The sequence below is a fragment of the Pollicipes pollicipes genome, unplaced genomic scaffold (genome assembly GCF_011947565.3).
Source record: "Pollicipes pollicipes isolate AB1234 unplaced genomic scaffold, Ppol_2.1 Scaffold_2975;HRSCAF=3490_pilon_pilon_pilon, whole genome shotgun sequence".
Taxonomy (NCBI): domain Eukaryota; kingdom Metazoa; phylum Arthropoda; class Thecostraca; order Pollicipedomorpha; family Pollicipedidae; genus Pollicipes; species Pollicipes pollicipes.
In genome coordinates, this window is record NW_023596200.1 from 170,689 (window position 1) to 183,429 (window position 12,741).

Genomic DNA, 12,741 nt, shown 5'->3' on the forward strand with positions numbered 1-12,741 from the left:
ACACCAGGCTACTCGTGGTACTCCTCTCCCTATAGGGGAACCTCAGAGGTCCCCTGAGGATATTCTAGAATAATTTCCGATATCTTGGACGCGATGCTGAAACTTTGGTTACTTTAGTTTACATCATGTTTGCGCATGCTGTCAAAATTTGAAGTTTATTGCATGAATGGTGCAGGATCTGTCGCCCATTTCTCGAGGATGTGTAGTTAATATTTTATTCAGAAATGACAAGGAACGCTTAATTCTGGCAGAAAATGCGCTTCCAAAGGGTCTTGATGAGCTAGTTTTATTGAACGTATCACTCTGAAGTACGTTGTTGTATGTCTGGTTGCTTCAGTCAGGTCGCACCAGATCAAGGCTGTTAAAACGCCACGTTTTGGCCCCACATATGACCTTTACATCGCGCCGTTTAATCTGTAACAGCAGACATCTTACAGCTTTGAAGGCTTTTATAGCGCTGTGTTTTGCATTGACGTGACTTGTTGGTTTTTTATACAGGCTGGCGGGCCGCTGCAAAAACAGCCTTTACCTATTTAACATGGTATGACATTTGACTGATTAGATCTATCGATATGCACTGGTGACCACCCGGCACACATATGTGTGTGTGGTCTGCCAGGTGCCAGTTTGGGTGCCAGGTGCTGCCAAACTCGCCGATATATATATATATATATATATATATATATATATGTATATATATATATATGTATATATATATATATATATATATATATATATATATATATATATATATAGGAAGGCCTTACGCTCCCGGGTTTAAGGCATTGATTTTTGAGATCTTATGCTGCAGTCATTGACGCTCAGGAAACGCAGAGATGACGGTTCAATGGCGTTATCAAAGTAACAATGTTTGCCCCACTAAGAATGGACATTATGAGTAGTGCTTGCTTGGTGAATCCTTTAATCAGCACCTCTTGGCATGCTGAAGGAGATGTAAGCTGTCAGCACAAGAGCGACCGCACAACGGCTTTTATGTGGGGTGGTCCGCATTCAAAAGATAGATAGGATGACATAAACTCACTTATAACTATTTAGTATACGTTTAAGTGGAAAGGCAGCCCAAGTCAGCACAATTTTATTATTTAGTTATTGTGCTCCTAAATTTGTCGTTGATTAATTGTATCATGGAACGTTTGTATGAAATTGAGGTGCTGCCAAACTCGCCGTGCAAAATTGCCACCTTAGCACTCATTTGAAGGACTTCAAACTCTTCGTACAGTACGGTGCTGGAAGTTTTCGCCGAGCCAAATGTCATTATGGGATTGTGTTCTTGCCCTTAATCATGGTGTTCTTGCATATTTATCCGATGGCTAGCCTCATTTACGTAGTAACTAACAATCAACAATCACGTCCAACATCGTACATCATATAGAACAAAACGTGATTCGTGATTGACACACATCGTCGACGCATTCACTGGCTTCGCCTGACTGGCAAGACTGTCCTGACACAGAGCGGTCGCTCCTGTTGCGGCTGTCTGTGAAGGAGCCCTATTTCTCTTCGTCGTTCTCGTCACTTCTTCCGTTCGTACTCGCTCAAAACACACACCTGTCCACTTAGTTTCTGTCGCTCTCTTTGCGCTCTTGCACTATGGGGAAGCGTGGCAAGCGGAAGGAGGATGACACTGGCACGGATTCGAACTCGGCCTCAGACACTGACTCTCCCTTGGACATAGATCACGAAGGTGCCGTTGGCCCCGCTTTGACCACCGCTTTACGTGATGGCTCTCACGCGCCCCGGCCCATTGATTCACGTGCTTCCCGTCAAGGTGTACGGACGGCGCCCGTCTCCGTCCAACGTCCCTGGTTCCGACCCCCGCTTGACTTCGACCAATACAAACGCCTGTTTGCCTTGATGCTGACACTGGCTCGACAACGACCAGTGTTCGCCTGCCCTCTGAGCCAATTCTGGATCCTCTCGGCTCTTACGTTGTCGTTCGACCCTGTGCTGAGAATGTATCATTTGGAAAATTAACGCTTCTGGCCATCAAAACAATTCAAATTCAACCAAAAAGGCTGTCTGTGGCCGATGCGAACTAAAAATTGAACCACCAGCAAACGTATGACAAAAACAACCACTGCAACATTATCATACATACAACATTAAACAAAAATGTTCTGAATGGTTTGCATGGGTGACTGGGTTTACAGTACCTGCTAAGCACAGCTTTTTGTGTGCACCCTGAACCCACCACCCAAGTCGTGCCGCCCAGTTCAACGGATAATTTTGCCTCCGCCCTTGCGCCAGACGGAATGCGGAGGGGTTTTACGTGCCGCACAATGCTGCGACACGGCCGCCCAGGCACGGTTGACCCTTGTTGGCCAGTTGCCAGCTGATCTTTCCATTCCAGGCGGGCCAAACAATGCGCCCGCTCTGGGACCCGTACCCAGTGTCGCTGGACTGCGAGTCCATCACCTTTCCCTAGACCACGGGGCAACACCATGCAACATGTAACGTGCAACACCATACGACATCCATCATACAACATACATCATAAAGACGACCATTTGCGCACAGATCAAGGCTCTGCTCAAAACAACTGAGTTTTTTTGTCAGCAAGTAAAAGTTTCCCCGCACTACGCACGAAACACCACTAAAGGCACTATCTTTGCGCCTGAGCTCCCTTTCATGACGGAGGACGAGATCGTGGCGGAGCTCAGAGACGAGCAAGTTTGCCATGTCCGACGGATGACTACGTTCAGAGATAGCCAGCGTCGGGACTCTTCCTACTTGCTCTGATCTCCTCTACCACCCGACCTCCTGAGAAACTCACTGCTGATTACCTGCGCTATGAAATTAAGGTGTCAAGTCACCTAGCTCTGCATCTCTTTCGGAATGCCCTTTTATTTACGGCTTAGGCACCCAACCCCCGGGGTTGAGCCGGCGCCGCCTGACTCGCTGGCCAGCGTGACTGGGCACGCAGCCGACAGCGCGCACCGTCAAACTGACCAGCGTATTGGTCGAGTAAGCCGAGTCTCAAGACAACAGCCAGTTGAATGGATGAACGCACTACGTTGCAATAAATGACCGACTTACGATTCAGCTGATAAAATTTACAAAAAATCATCTTCGGCTCATGGCTCAATAAGCGGCATTTTTCATGACGAGCCAGCTCAGCTCGCGGCTCACCCCAAAACGACTAGTCCGTGAGCCCATTCACGATTTAGGTCGAGTCGAACATAAGTCTAGCACTGCGCGGTGGAGCCGTCTGACGATTCGCCTACACTGCACCATGGGGCCGTCCAAGGTGATGAATTCGGCGATGGGGGTCCTGCAGATCGCCCAACCTTACCCTGGTCCGCCCCGAGCGTGACTGTTATCCGCTCGGCACCCCCAGGGCGCTCTGCAACGCGACAAAGTGGGGGCCGAGCGGACGATCGGCAGCGGCTGAGCCCCTGCACGGACCCGAGCACCAACAAACTGCAGGTGTTCGTGACTCCGCGGGGCGTGTTCAGCCAGATGCGCCGGGAGGGCGAGTACACGCCGATCTGGATATCGCTCGGCCGCTCCACGGTCATCGAGGTAGAGCGTGAGTATTGATTGCACGGCCGCGTTTTGATCGGTCACGTGGGGTTAGGTGCATGGTGGGAAGCTGTAACATCGTTGTTAGTCGACAGACGAGTCTTGACTAGTGCTGGTAGTCCTGGGTGAGTCGGAGGTGAGGTGTCCCAAAGGCGAGTCGGAGTCCCGCGCGTTCCTTTTCACGTTACATGCTTTGTGGCACCATTTCTGAGTCCCGGGTCACTAAATCCAATTCCAAGTCACTTTAGTGTCACTGCTGTTGAGCCCGTGTCCGAATCAAATGGCCCGAGAGGTCCGAGTCCTATTCGAAGGTGATCAGGCGCGAGTCCGAGTCGGAGTCCATGTCCCCAAGTCCAAGCTCATTTAGTGTCCTGTCCCAAAAGGTCAGTAGTCGGCAATCGACTCCGAGTCCGGTCTGACTCAGATCTGTGATCGTTGCGTTGTCTCACCTTGTTGTAACCTGTGCCGCGGTTTCAAGCCCGGGTGGTGGGAAATGTCATTGATTCATTGATATCAAATCTTTTATATTTTATTATATACAGATTTATTATATACAGAGAGATGTGATTTGAGGTCGGGTGGCGAATGGCATCATGTTGTTTATCGCGTTATCTCGATAGAACGAACATCATGTGGTTAATGATTTCATACGTCAAACAATCATCTTGGATATATTTTGTGCAATTGTGCCAAATCAGAGGCACATAAAAGGGGACGGCAGATTGCCGTAACCTTGTCACTTTTTTGGAGGTTCACAAGTACTCGGAATACACCTGACGTATCTTCAGAATGTAGGAAAATCGTACCAGCTGCATCTCCCGCTTTATTCAATGTATAATGTCGGCCTGGCTTAGCGCTAGGTAAAAACCACCAGCACAGACACTAAAGGATTCACGACAAATAATTCCTTCTTCAGCTCTCAAAAGCTCTAGTAATTGACGTCCACTAATGCGGTATCAGCACGCGGGACAAGCACAGGTAGGACCGGTTTACCGGGGCGTCGTCACACGTGAAAAATCCTGCGCTGCGCGACGTCCTACCACAGATCCACAGACGACGTTCAAGACAAGGTCGCACCAAGCCCGATACTGCATTTTAATACGCGTTGGCCAATACTGCACACTTGCGACAACTGAGAGCAAGAGCACTTCGTTCCAGAAATCCAGTCCTCGCACGTCATGGTTTCGTCGCAGCGATTCCACGTGTTGGGAAACTACTACGATCTTTTGCTAGCAATGCTCAGCAACCGGTTACGCACTCATATGTCCGTTAATCACAGAAATAAGCCCTTGAATGCAGACGACGTGAGATGGCGATAACGTAACGTTAATCGTCATGTCTGTTGAGTGTCTGGATGGGGTACTACTAGTCACATTTCCGCAAGAGGTTTGCGTGACATATTTGGAAAGGTCACAGAGGTTTTTAAAACTGCACAATAATTTGTAAATTTACAGACAGTTTGCTTTCAATAAATACCAACAATCAGCAGCACATCGGAGCCAACATGTTCAGGCTAACTATTTGAAATAAACAGCTACGAATTGAAGTCACTTGAAAAGTAAGTATTGACGCATTCTTTTCGGAGGCACTTTAGCTGCATTCCGGTAATCCAACCCCGGGGCCCTGTGTAAGAAAGAGTAATCTTTTAAGCCGTACGCTGACATTTCAATAAAGATCAAACTGGTCGTCTGCAACGTGTTAGCGACAAATTCGCGTGCGATCGATTTTTACCAATTTGCGATCTAAGTGAGAAAAACTCTGCAACTGCATCCTTGGCCTACTGCAACTGATTGATAGTTATTGCAGCCGCCAGGGTTCAATTCTTAAGAACAAAACTGCGAATATAATAGAGCGATTATAACACAAGTGACGCTAAAATCATCACCATAACCTGGCCGATCGTTCGGGCTTGTTTCACGGAAGTTACCGAAAAAAGCGGCTTGCAGAAAACCTAATTCAAAACCTTATATCCTGGATAAACAATTATGATCTTATCCAATCTATAGCATCACCGCTTAAGTTTAACATGTTCGTCAAATGCATTCGATCGATCAAAATTATAAACATAATGCGGAGCATGGTTGTCATTTTGCGTCCCTGCTTTGCGGTGATTGCTTGAATTTGACGGGGTAGTATTTTTTTTTTCCCACTGGATGGTTAAGACTCTACTTCGTCTATTTTGTGAATTTAGAGTTCCAAACTCCCATGTCAAATGCTCTCTCGGAAAGGAGAACCGCTGGGGTAAAAACACAAACGATACCATCGTGTGATTGCCCGGATTCAAACGACATGTCGTTCGAAGGTGGTTTTCGGAAGCCAGGATGTGAAGTGTTGTGCAATGACATGACAGCATCATGAGTCATAATGGGTGCACATGAGCACACACAAACACACAACACACACACACACACACACACACACACACACACACACACACACACACACACACACACACACACCACACACACACACACACTGCACACACACACACACACACACACACACACACACACACACACACCACACACACACACACACCCACACCCACACCACACCCACACCCACCCCACACACACACGATCACCCACACCCACACACACCCACCCACACACAAACCACACACACACACCACACACACACACACACACACAACACCCACACACACACCCACACACACACACCCCACACCCCACCCCCCCACACACACGCACACACACACACACACACACACACACACACACACACACACACCATATATATATATATATATATATATATATATATATATATATATATATATATATATATTAGTACATACACACACACACACACATATATATATACACATACATATATATATATATATATATATATATATATATATATATATATATATATATATATATATGTACCTACATATTCAATATACGCTGCATATCTTTGATGCCCATAATAAATAATGTCCATATTGTAAAGATGTGGGTTAACACATGACAGGCAGTAAGAGATGAATGTGTTAAAGGGAATGTTTCACATTTGAAAAAAAATATCACGTTCACATCCCCCACATATGTTCTAGACCACGAAATTTCTCTGTCTAATAAGTTTGCCCTCAATACGTCAGTGTTTGGTTGCGTCACACAACATGTGAATGACATTAAGGTGCTACAAGACTGGCCGTTGCAAAATTGCCACTCTAGCGCTTACTTGTTACTCTTCAAAACTCGTCGAGAGATGACATTAGCTGTGTTGGAAGCGTTTGTGTGCTTACAAACCATGCCCATTTGAAAAAGTTCATGTTCACATGTCCCACACATGCTCTAGACCACGAAATTTGTCTGTTCACTTAAAATGCTTGTCTTGCTTGTGGTCTCCGTATACATGATGTTCATGAGTTAAAGATATATGCTTGTGCTCACATACTCAGCTATGGCGTTGTTATGAAGTGTTCAAGTACACGTATCATCTTCGCCAATAACTACCACATAAAGGAACCATGTAGAATTTCTTATATTATGCAGCACAAAGCGTGACTCTCGATGTACGCTCGCAAAGCCTGCTTCAACATTGTCTGAGAACAAATTAACGCCTACTATGTGTGAAAATCGTGCTCACGGACGCCAGATCTGAACGGGCTGTACGACAATATTCTTCCTGGCCTCGAAACGCCGCTAGGCCTTTAGTAGTAGGTAGTATAGAAGTGGGTAGTAGGATTTGAATGACGTTGCTGTGGCGTCATACCTGCCTGAATAGCCTTGCAATGGCTTGCACAAAAAAGTCTGCACATCTTCGCGGGCGTGTAGCTCAGCAAACTAGAGGAACTTAGGCCTTAAGAAGGGTAGTGCTGTGAACTGCCACCAAATTATCTTCAAAATGGCTATTTCAACTCAAAACCCCCTAGAAATATGGGACACTCCTTTAACTCAAAGCACCGCTGGAGACGTCATTGAAACGACGAAGGTATACCAGACGGCGTAAAGTGCAATTTTTCTTTGACATTTTCATTTCAGTGTCGCCGACTGGCTACCGGTCTGCGATCTTGTTAATGCGTGCGTATGCGTTGCAGGTGGAAATATGATACGTGTAGTCAACAGTGGTGGAAAATGATATGGCTGAAATAGAGATAATCTGAACGTTTTCGAGGTCGACCCACACCTGTCGAAGTCATTTTAACATTACGAGGTCACTTTCCCCCTCGCGCTGATGAGTGGGGGGGGGGGGACTAACATTCCCCTTTAAATTTTGAGCTAGCGTAGGTAATCCAACATAATGAAAAACCAGCGTGTTGTTTGTTGCTTGAGCTATCTACATATTTCCATATCTTATTACCGGTCAAAAGGTCTCCCGTCCAGGTCACAATAGTACACCAAATAACAATCATGTCACGACAATTGCAACATTAGCAGGATGAGCACAAAGAGAATTAAGTGAGCTGGTGAAAAGATGAGCATGATGTCTTTAATGGTTATAAAGTAACTGCAGTAAACCTTGCAAGGGTCCTCACAAACCACCTCCCTCGCCGGCGAGGGTTAAAAGTAATTATTTTTGAACCTATTTGAACCGGTGAAATCTTCTTCGGTCACGAGAGCATCATGAATGGTTGACCTCTTTTTAAGTTACGTTCCTCCACCCGTGCTAAATTCGGCTAAGAACGTTAGTCAAGTTGTTAATTTTCATGACGAAACATCACTGGATAGCCACTAAAATAACTGTAAGAGCTAAGCATCAATATATTTCACACCATCATATTACCTAACTCCGAATTTGAAACAAGCGATGTACCGTTTTGATTGTTATCTTTTTCGCTTTGCCTGTCTCTTTACATGCCGCCTTTTATGATGGTGGCATATAAAGAAGCATGGAAACGTTCAACATTTGTACAGCTGTTCGGCTTAAACTGACACAAATACCGAATGCAATTGCCCCACTCCAACACCCTGGCTTCGCCGCTGTAGTTGTACTTTTCTGATGCGGTTATGCCGCATGTGTGGTTGGCATAATTCGATCATTGATTGATTGTACTAACCGCTACCAATAAGAATATACTAGTCACATACCAAAGCTTCATGTGAAAATATGTCATCAAACTCCTCTTTTGCTTACTTTGCCAGCATTCCAACCTCGTTAAAACAGCCATTGCAAGCCACTTAGTGGATTGGCTGCACTATAAGAACTGCGTCATAATTGGCCCAGGTTTTCAACGTTTTTCCCTTTTTCTCGTTTTTTTATCCAGCATCCTCGCGACCCGAAGTGCACCTTGGTCCCCCTCGTCCAATCACCAAGCACACAGGCCCACGGAGGGATCCCGTGGTGGTGAAGTTTCGGCGGATGGATCGCCAGGTTGCACATAATCCTCGCACGCCTTTAACTATTCTTCCTCGTCCCATAGTCCTGGCATGGTCATCACTGGCCGAAGTGGCCATCGCCCTAATGAAACGTCAGCTGGGCGCGGCCAAACAACGGCTGGCGGTACATCGCTTTGGCAAAATGTGGTTTGTGTCCACGCGACCCTCAAAAAATCGTTCCTAGGGTTCACTCTTCAACAATCACAATTAGATCAAAGCATCTGAGCCGTAGTGAAGGAAACGTACTTTCAAGTATTATGATCTATTAGTTAAGCCATTTGCCGTTGAAATGACTAAGCTTTCCTCGAATGACCGGCCTATATCACCAGTTGTGTTACATAGATGATCGCACACATGCGTGTTGAAATTGAGGGTATACAAGGAAAAGAAAGCTTTGTCGGAATATTTAGCACCCATCACTCATGACGCCTGCTATTAGCTTCTCCTAGAAGCTTGGAATATTTCAAGTCTCTGCCACAAACGGGTTAACAATTGCAGCCGGAAAAAGCAGAAAACTTTAAGCTCTACCACCACAATCTGATGCCTTTTTTTAGTGTTGATTGCAGCAACTCCCGTAAACACGGTCATCAGTGTTATCCGCTCCCAAGGAAACGATGCTCAAGCCGGTATACCTGCCTCAATGGTTTAAAGACCAGTATTGCCCGATTTGCAAAGACCGTCGTCCCAACAAACCACGTTTATGTCATCCCCACCCGTGTGTTCTCCAAGTTTACAGGATACAGCGCAACAGGCACTGCGTCGATCGCGGAACCGGCCACCATCACGTCAGATGTATGCAGGCGTGCCATCTGCGGAGGCTCCTGAACGACACCACGTGCGTGTTCCCCTGGGTCTTCAGCATCATGCCAGCTGCCAGCAGGAACAACGTGACCCTGTGCTCGTCATACATACGTAGGTACCAGAGCACAGGTCCAGGCGGCTTGGTGGGCGGCGCCGAACATGGCGAGGCCGATGTCGTGCCACCCTCGGTGGGCAGTATCGCGAGCCTGTGCTCACTTGTGTGCAAAAATGACCGGGACGTGGGACGTGTACCGATACTGAGAGAGACACAAGAAAAATGCAACAGGGTTTATAACTCTTGACGGTTGTGGCTTACCGCGTGACTGTTCTCAAGTGAGATGCGGGCATCATGCGCAATGCGCACACATTTCACTGCAACTTCTTGAGGCAACCGCTGGTAAGCACCGCGATAGTAGGAACATATTGCGTTTAGTACCCTGACCCCTTTTTTAAATTCACGGAATTAATATTGCAGGCTGCTCTGTAAGGTTTGGCTCAGTATCGGGCATTTGATCTTCTGTGGGTCTTTTGAGAATATTGCTATGCAGTGGTACTTTGGCTTATATTTTTTATTTACCACGCATGTGAGGTCAAACGTGACGATATCTGATTGGGCTCATTCATAACGATTCACATGGGACACTGTATAACCTGGTTACAAAAAGCGTTTGGAAGCTGTGATTGGGATCTGCCGAACCCAAATTTTTGACATCATATTTTTCACACATCACACGCAAAGTTTTTCATCATTTTCACTATTTCATCGTATCATCGCAATTTTTGCTTGGATGATGTGCACAGCCTTCCGTTTACAGGAGTTGCTGCTGTTTCCGGCGAATAAAACCGTTGCGCCACGGTGTTGTTATTGCAATATACTAAAAGGAGCACGACATGCGGCTCCAGGGATCGAAATTAGGGGATTTTCCATGTTGTAAGAGGAGCACTGCTGTTCGTCATTACGTATGAGAGGGACACTGCGGCATCTAGATGCATACCTTTGCACGCCTTGACAAAGTTGGCACAACTGATATAGGCACAGTAGCAAGGGCTTGCGCAGGTGGAGGAAAGCGGGAGGGCTTGTAGCGGGGTGGAAGGCGGGGTAGGAATCAGGTGGAAGGAAAACTGTTTTCTTTTGCACAGGGGCGCCTCCAGGGATGAGACTTAAGGTATAGGATGTGAAATGTGGAACACTAAAATTTACGAAATTTTACATGCTGTTTTCCAGTCCTATGCAAAACGTATAATCTTAACAGAGAACATGTCAGAATGTCAGAGGCGCCAGGCATGCCAAAAGAAAAGGTTAGGGGCTATTGTTCTCCTCGGAGACTGTGGGCGTTAACACGCGCCCGGGTGGCCGGCTGGATCCCTTCGCTCGGGTGAGCGGTGGGGTGAATTTGACCCTCCTGGGATCTCGGACACTAAAAAGCTAGAGATACATAAGTTGCGGGTATGTTGACCTGTACGTGATCTCACTTAGGTCAAATTTCGAGGTTCCTAGGTCATAACCATTGTGTCAAATAAGGTCACTCAAGGACAAATTCCTGGGTGGTCTCTATAGCGTCCTTAGAAGCTAGATATTTGTTTCTAAGCAAAAGGTCGCATGCTCGTTTAAGGTCAGCGACCTTTTTTGACCTTTTGAAGGTCATGGTGATTCATACAAGGCTGCTCTCAGTTTTGCATTTGAATAAGCGACCAAGATTATGTTACGCAGTATGTTTCTAAAAACAAAATGTTGAAGTGGGTCATTTTAGGTCAATGATCTATTCTGACCTCTAAGAAGTCCATGAAAGATGTATTATGTAGTTCCTGTGGTCAATGCATTTGAAATAAGTACCAGAAACTATCCCATGCAGTAATTCCTAGAGCAATAAAGCAGGCTGGTTTTGACTTAGGTCTGATCCTTACACATGGCCTTGGGTCAACGTAATTTGCCCTTTCAATATTTGTGCCGCCCAAAAAAGCATCTGAGAGATGTATGGCTTCGTCTAACACTCCGTCGTTGCATCAAATTTAACGACTGCCTAGAAAATGACTTTGCTGAAGCCATGACCTGACTCTGACCTGCTATAGGTCAGCGACCTTACAAGGTACATCCAAATTTTTGAAACCAGACCATCCGCCAGTCAGCTGCCTACAGCTATGCAAAATTTGACGCGGCTATGCCACGCCGTTCTGAAACCATTCTGGAAAAACCTTCGCGAGGGAGGGTGAATTTGACCCTCCCGAGCGCGTGTTAACAGCCGCAGTCGGCGGGTGGCCGCCATCTCAATATGCCATCCTGAAGTGAGGTGTACTTACTCCTCCCCCTTTTAGACCTAAATACGCTTATGACACAGGTCCACAGGCGCTATATAAGCACCGTAATCAAACACACAATTGCATTTACCCTGCATGAACTCAACGTAAGCCCGGTTTGAATATGATGTGTTATGCCCTATGTATATCTCCTGGATACGACCATATTTACAATTTTCAAAGTGCATTCAAATACCAATTTTCCAATCGTTAGCTGTTGATCTGCATTAGCTGCGTCGAAACTGGTGAATTAATGTTCATATGTGTTGGGCCAGCCATACCCAATGTTTTTTGTTGGCCTCCTGTGTCCCCTGTCGACTATGTAGGTTCTCCTTTTAAAATGTGTATATCTTGTCAGGAGGGATCGGTCGACCCTTGGTTTAGCAATCGGCCAACTAGTTTCGCGATATCAAGCGGACGATTGCACCTTGACAGTATAATTTTTACTCGCCTTCAATAAATGCTCATAGGTGTCATTACTGTACGTTTCAGGTTTTTCGCACTATCTTTCATTTATCCAGTCTGCTTGTGTGCGACGGCACAACAGGCGAAGTTTCGTAATGAAGTGATGTTTTCAAGTCAAGCCTGGTTCGGTACAGGAGTTTCGTCGTCCCTTCGGCAATCGATGTGTGATGTGCCGACACGGTAGGACCTAGGATAACCGGTGCATCGTTAAGCCACAATAATCGGTTGTTTTTTCTCAAACAATCCGGCATGCACTGCAATAAAGTCTGCAATGTTGCAGCGACAAGGCTGC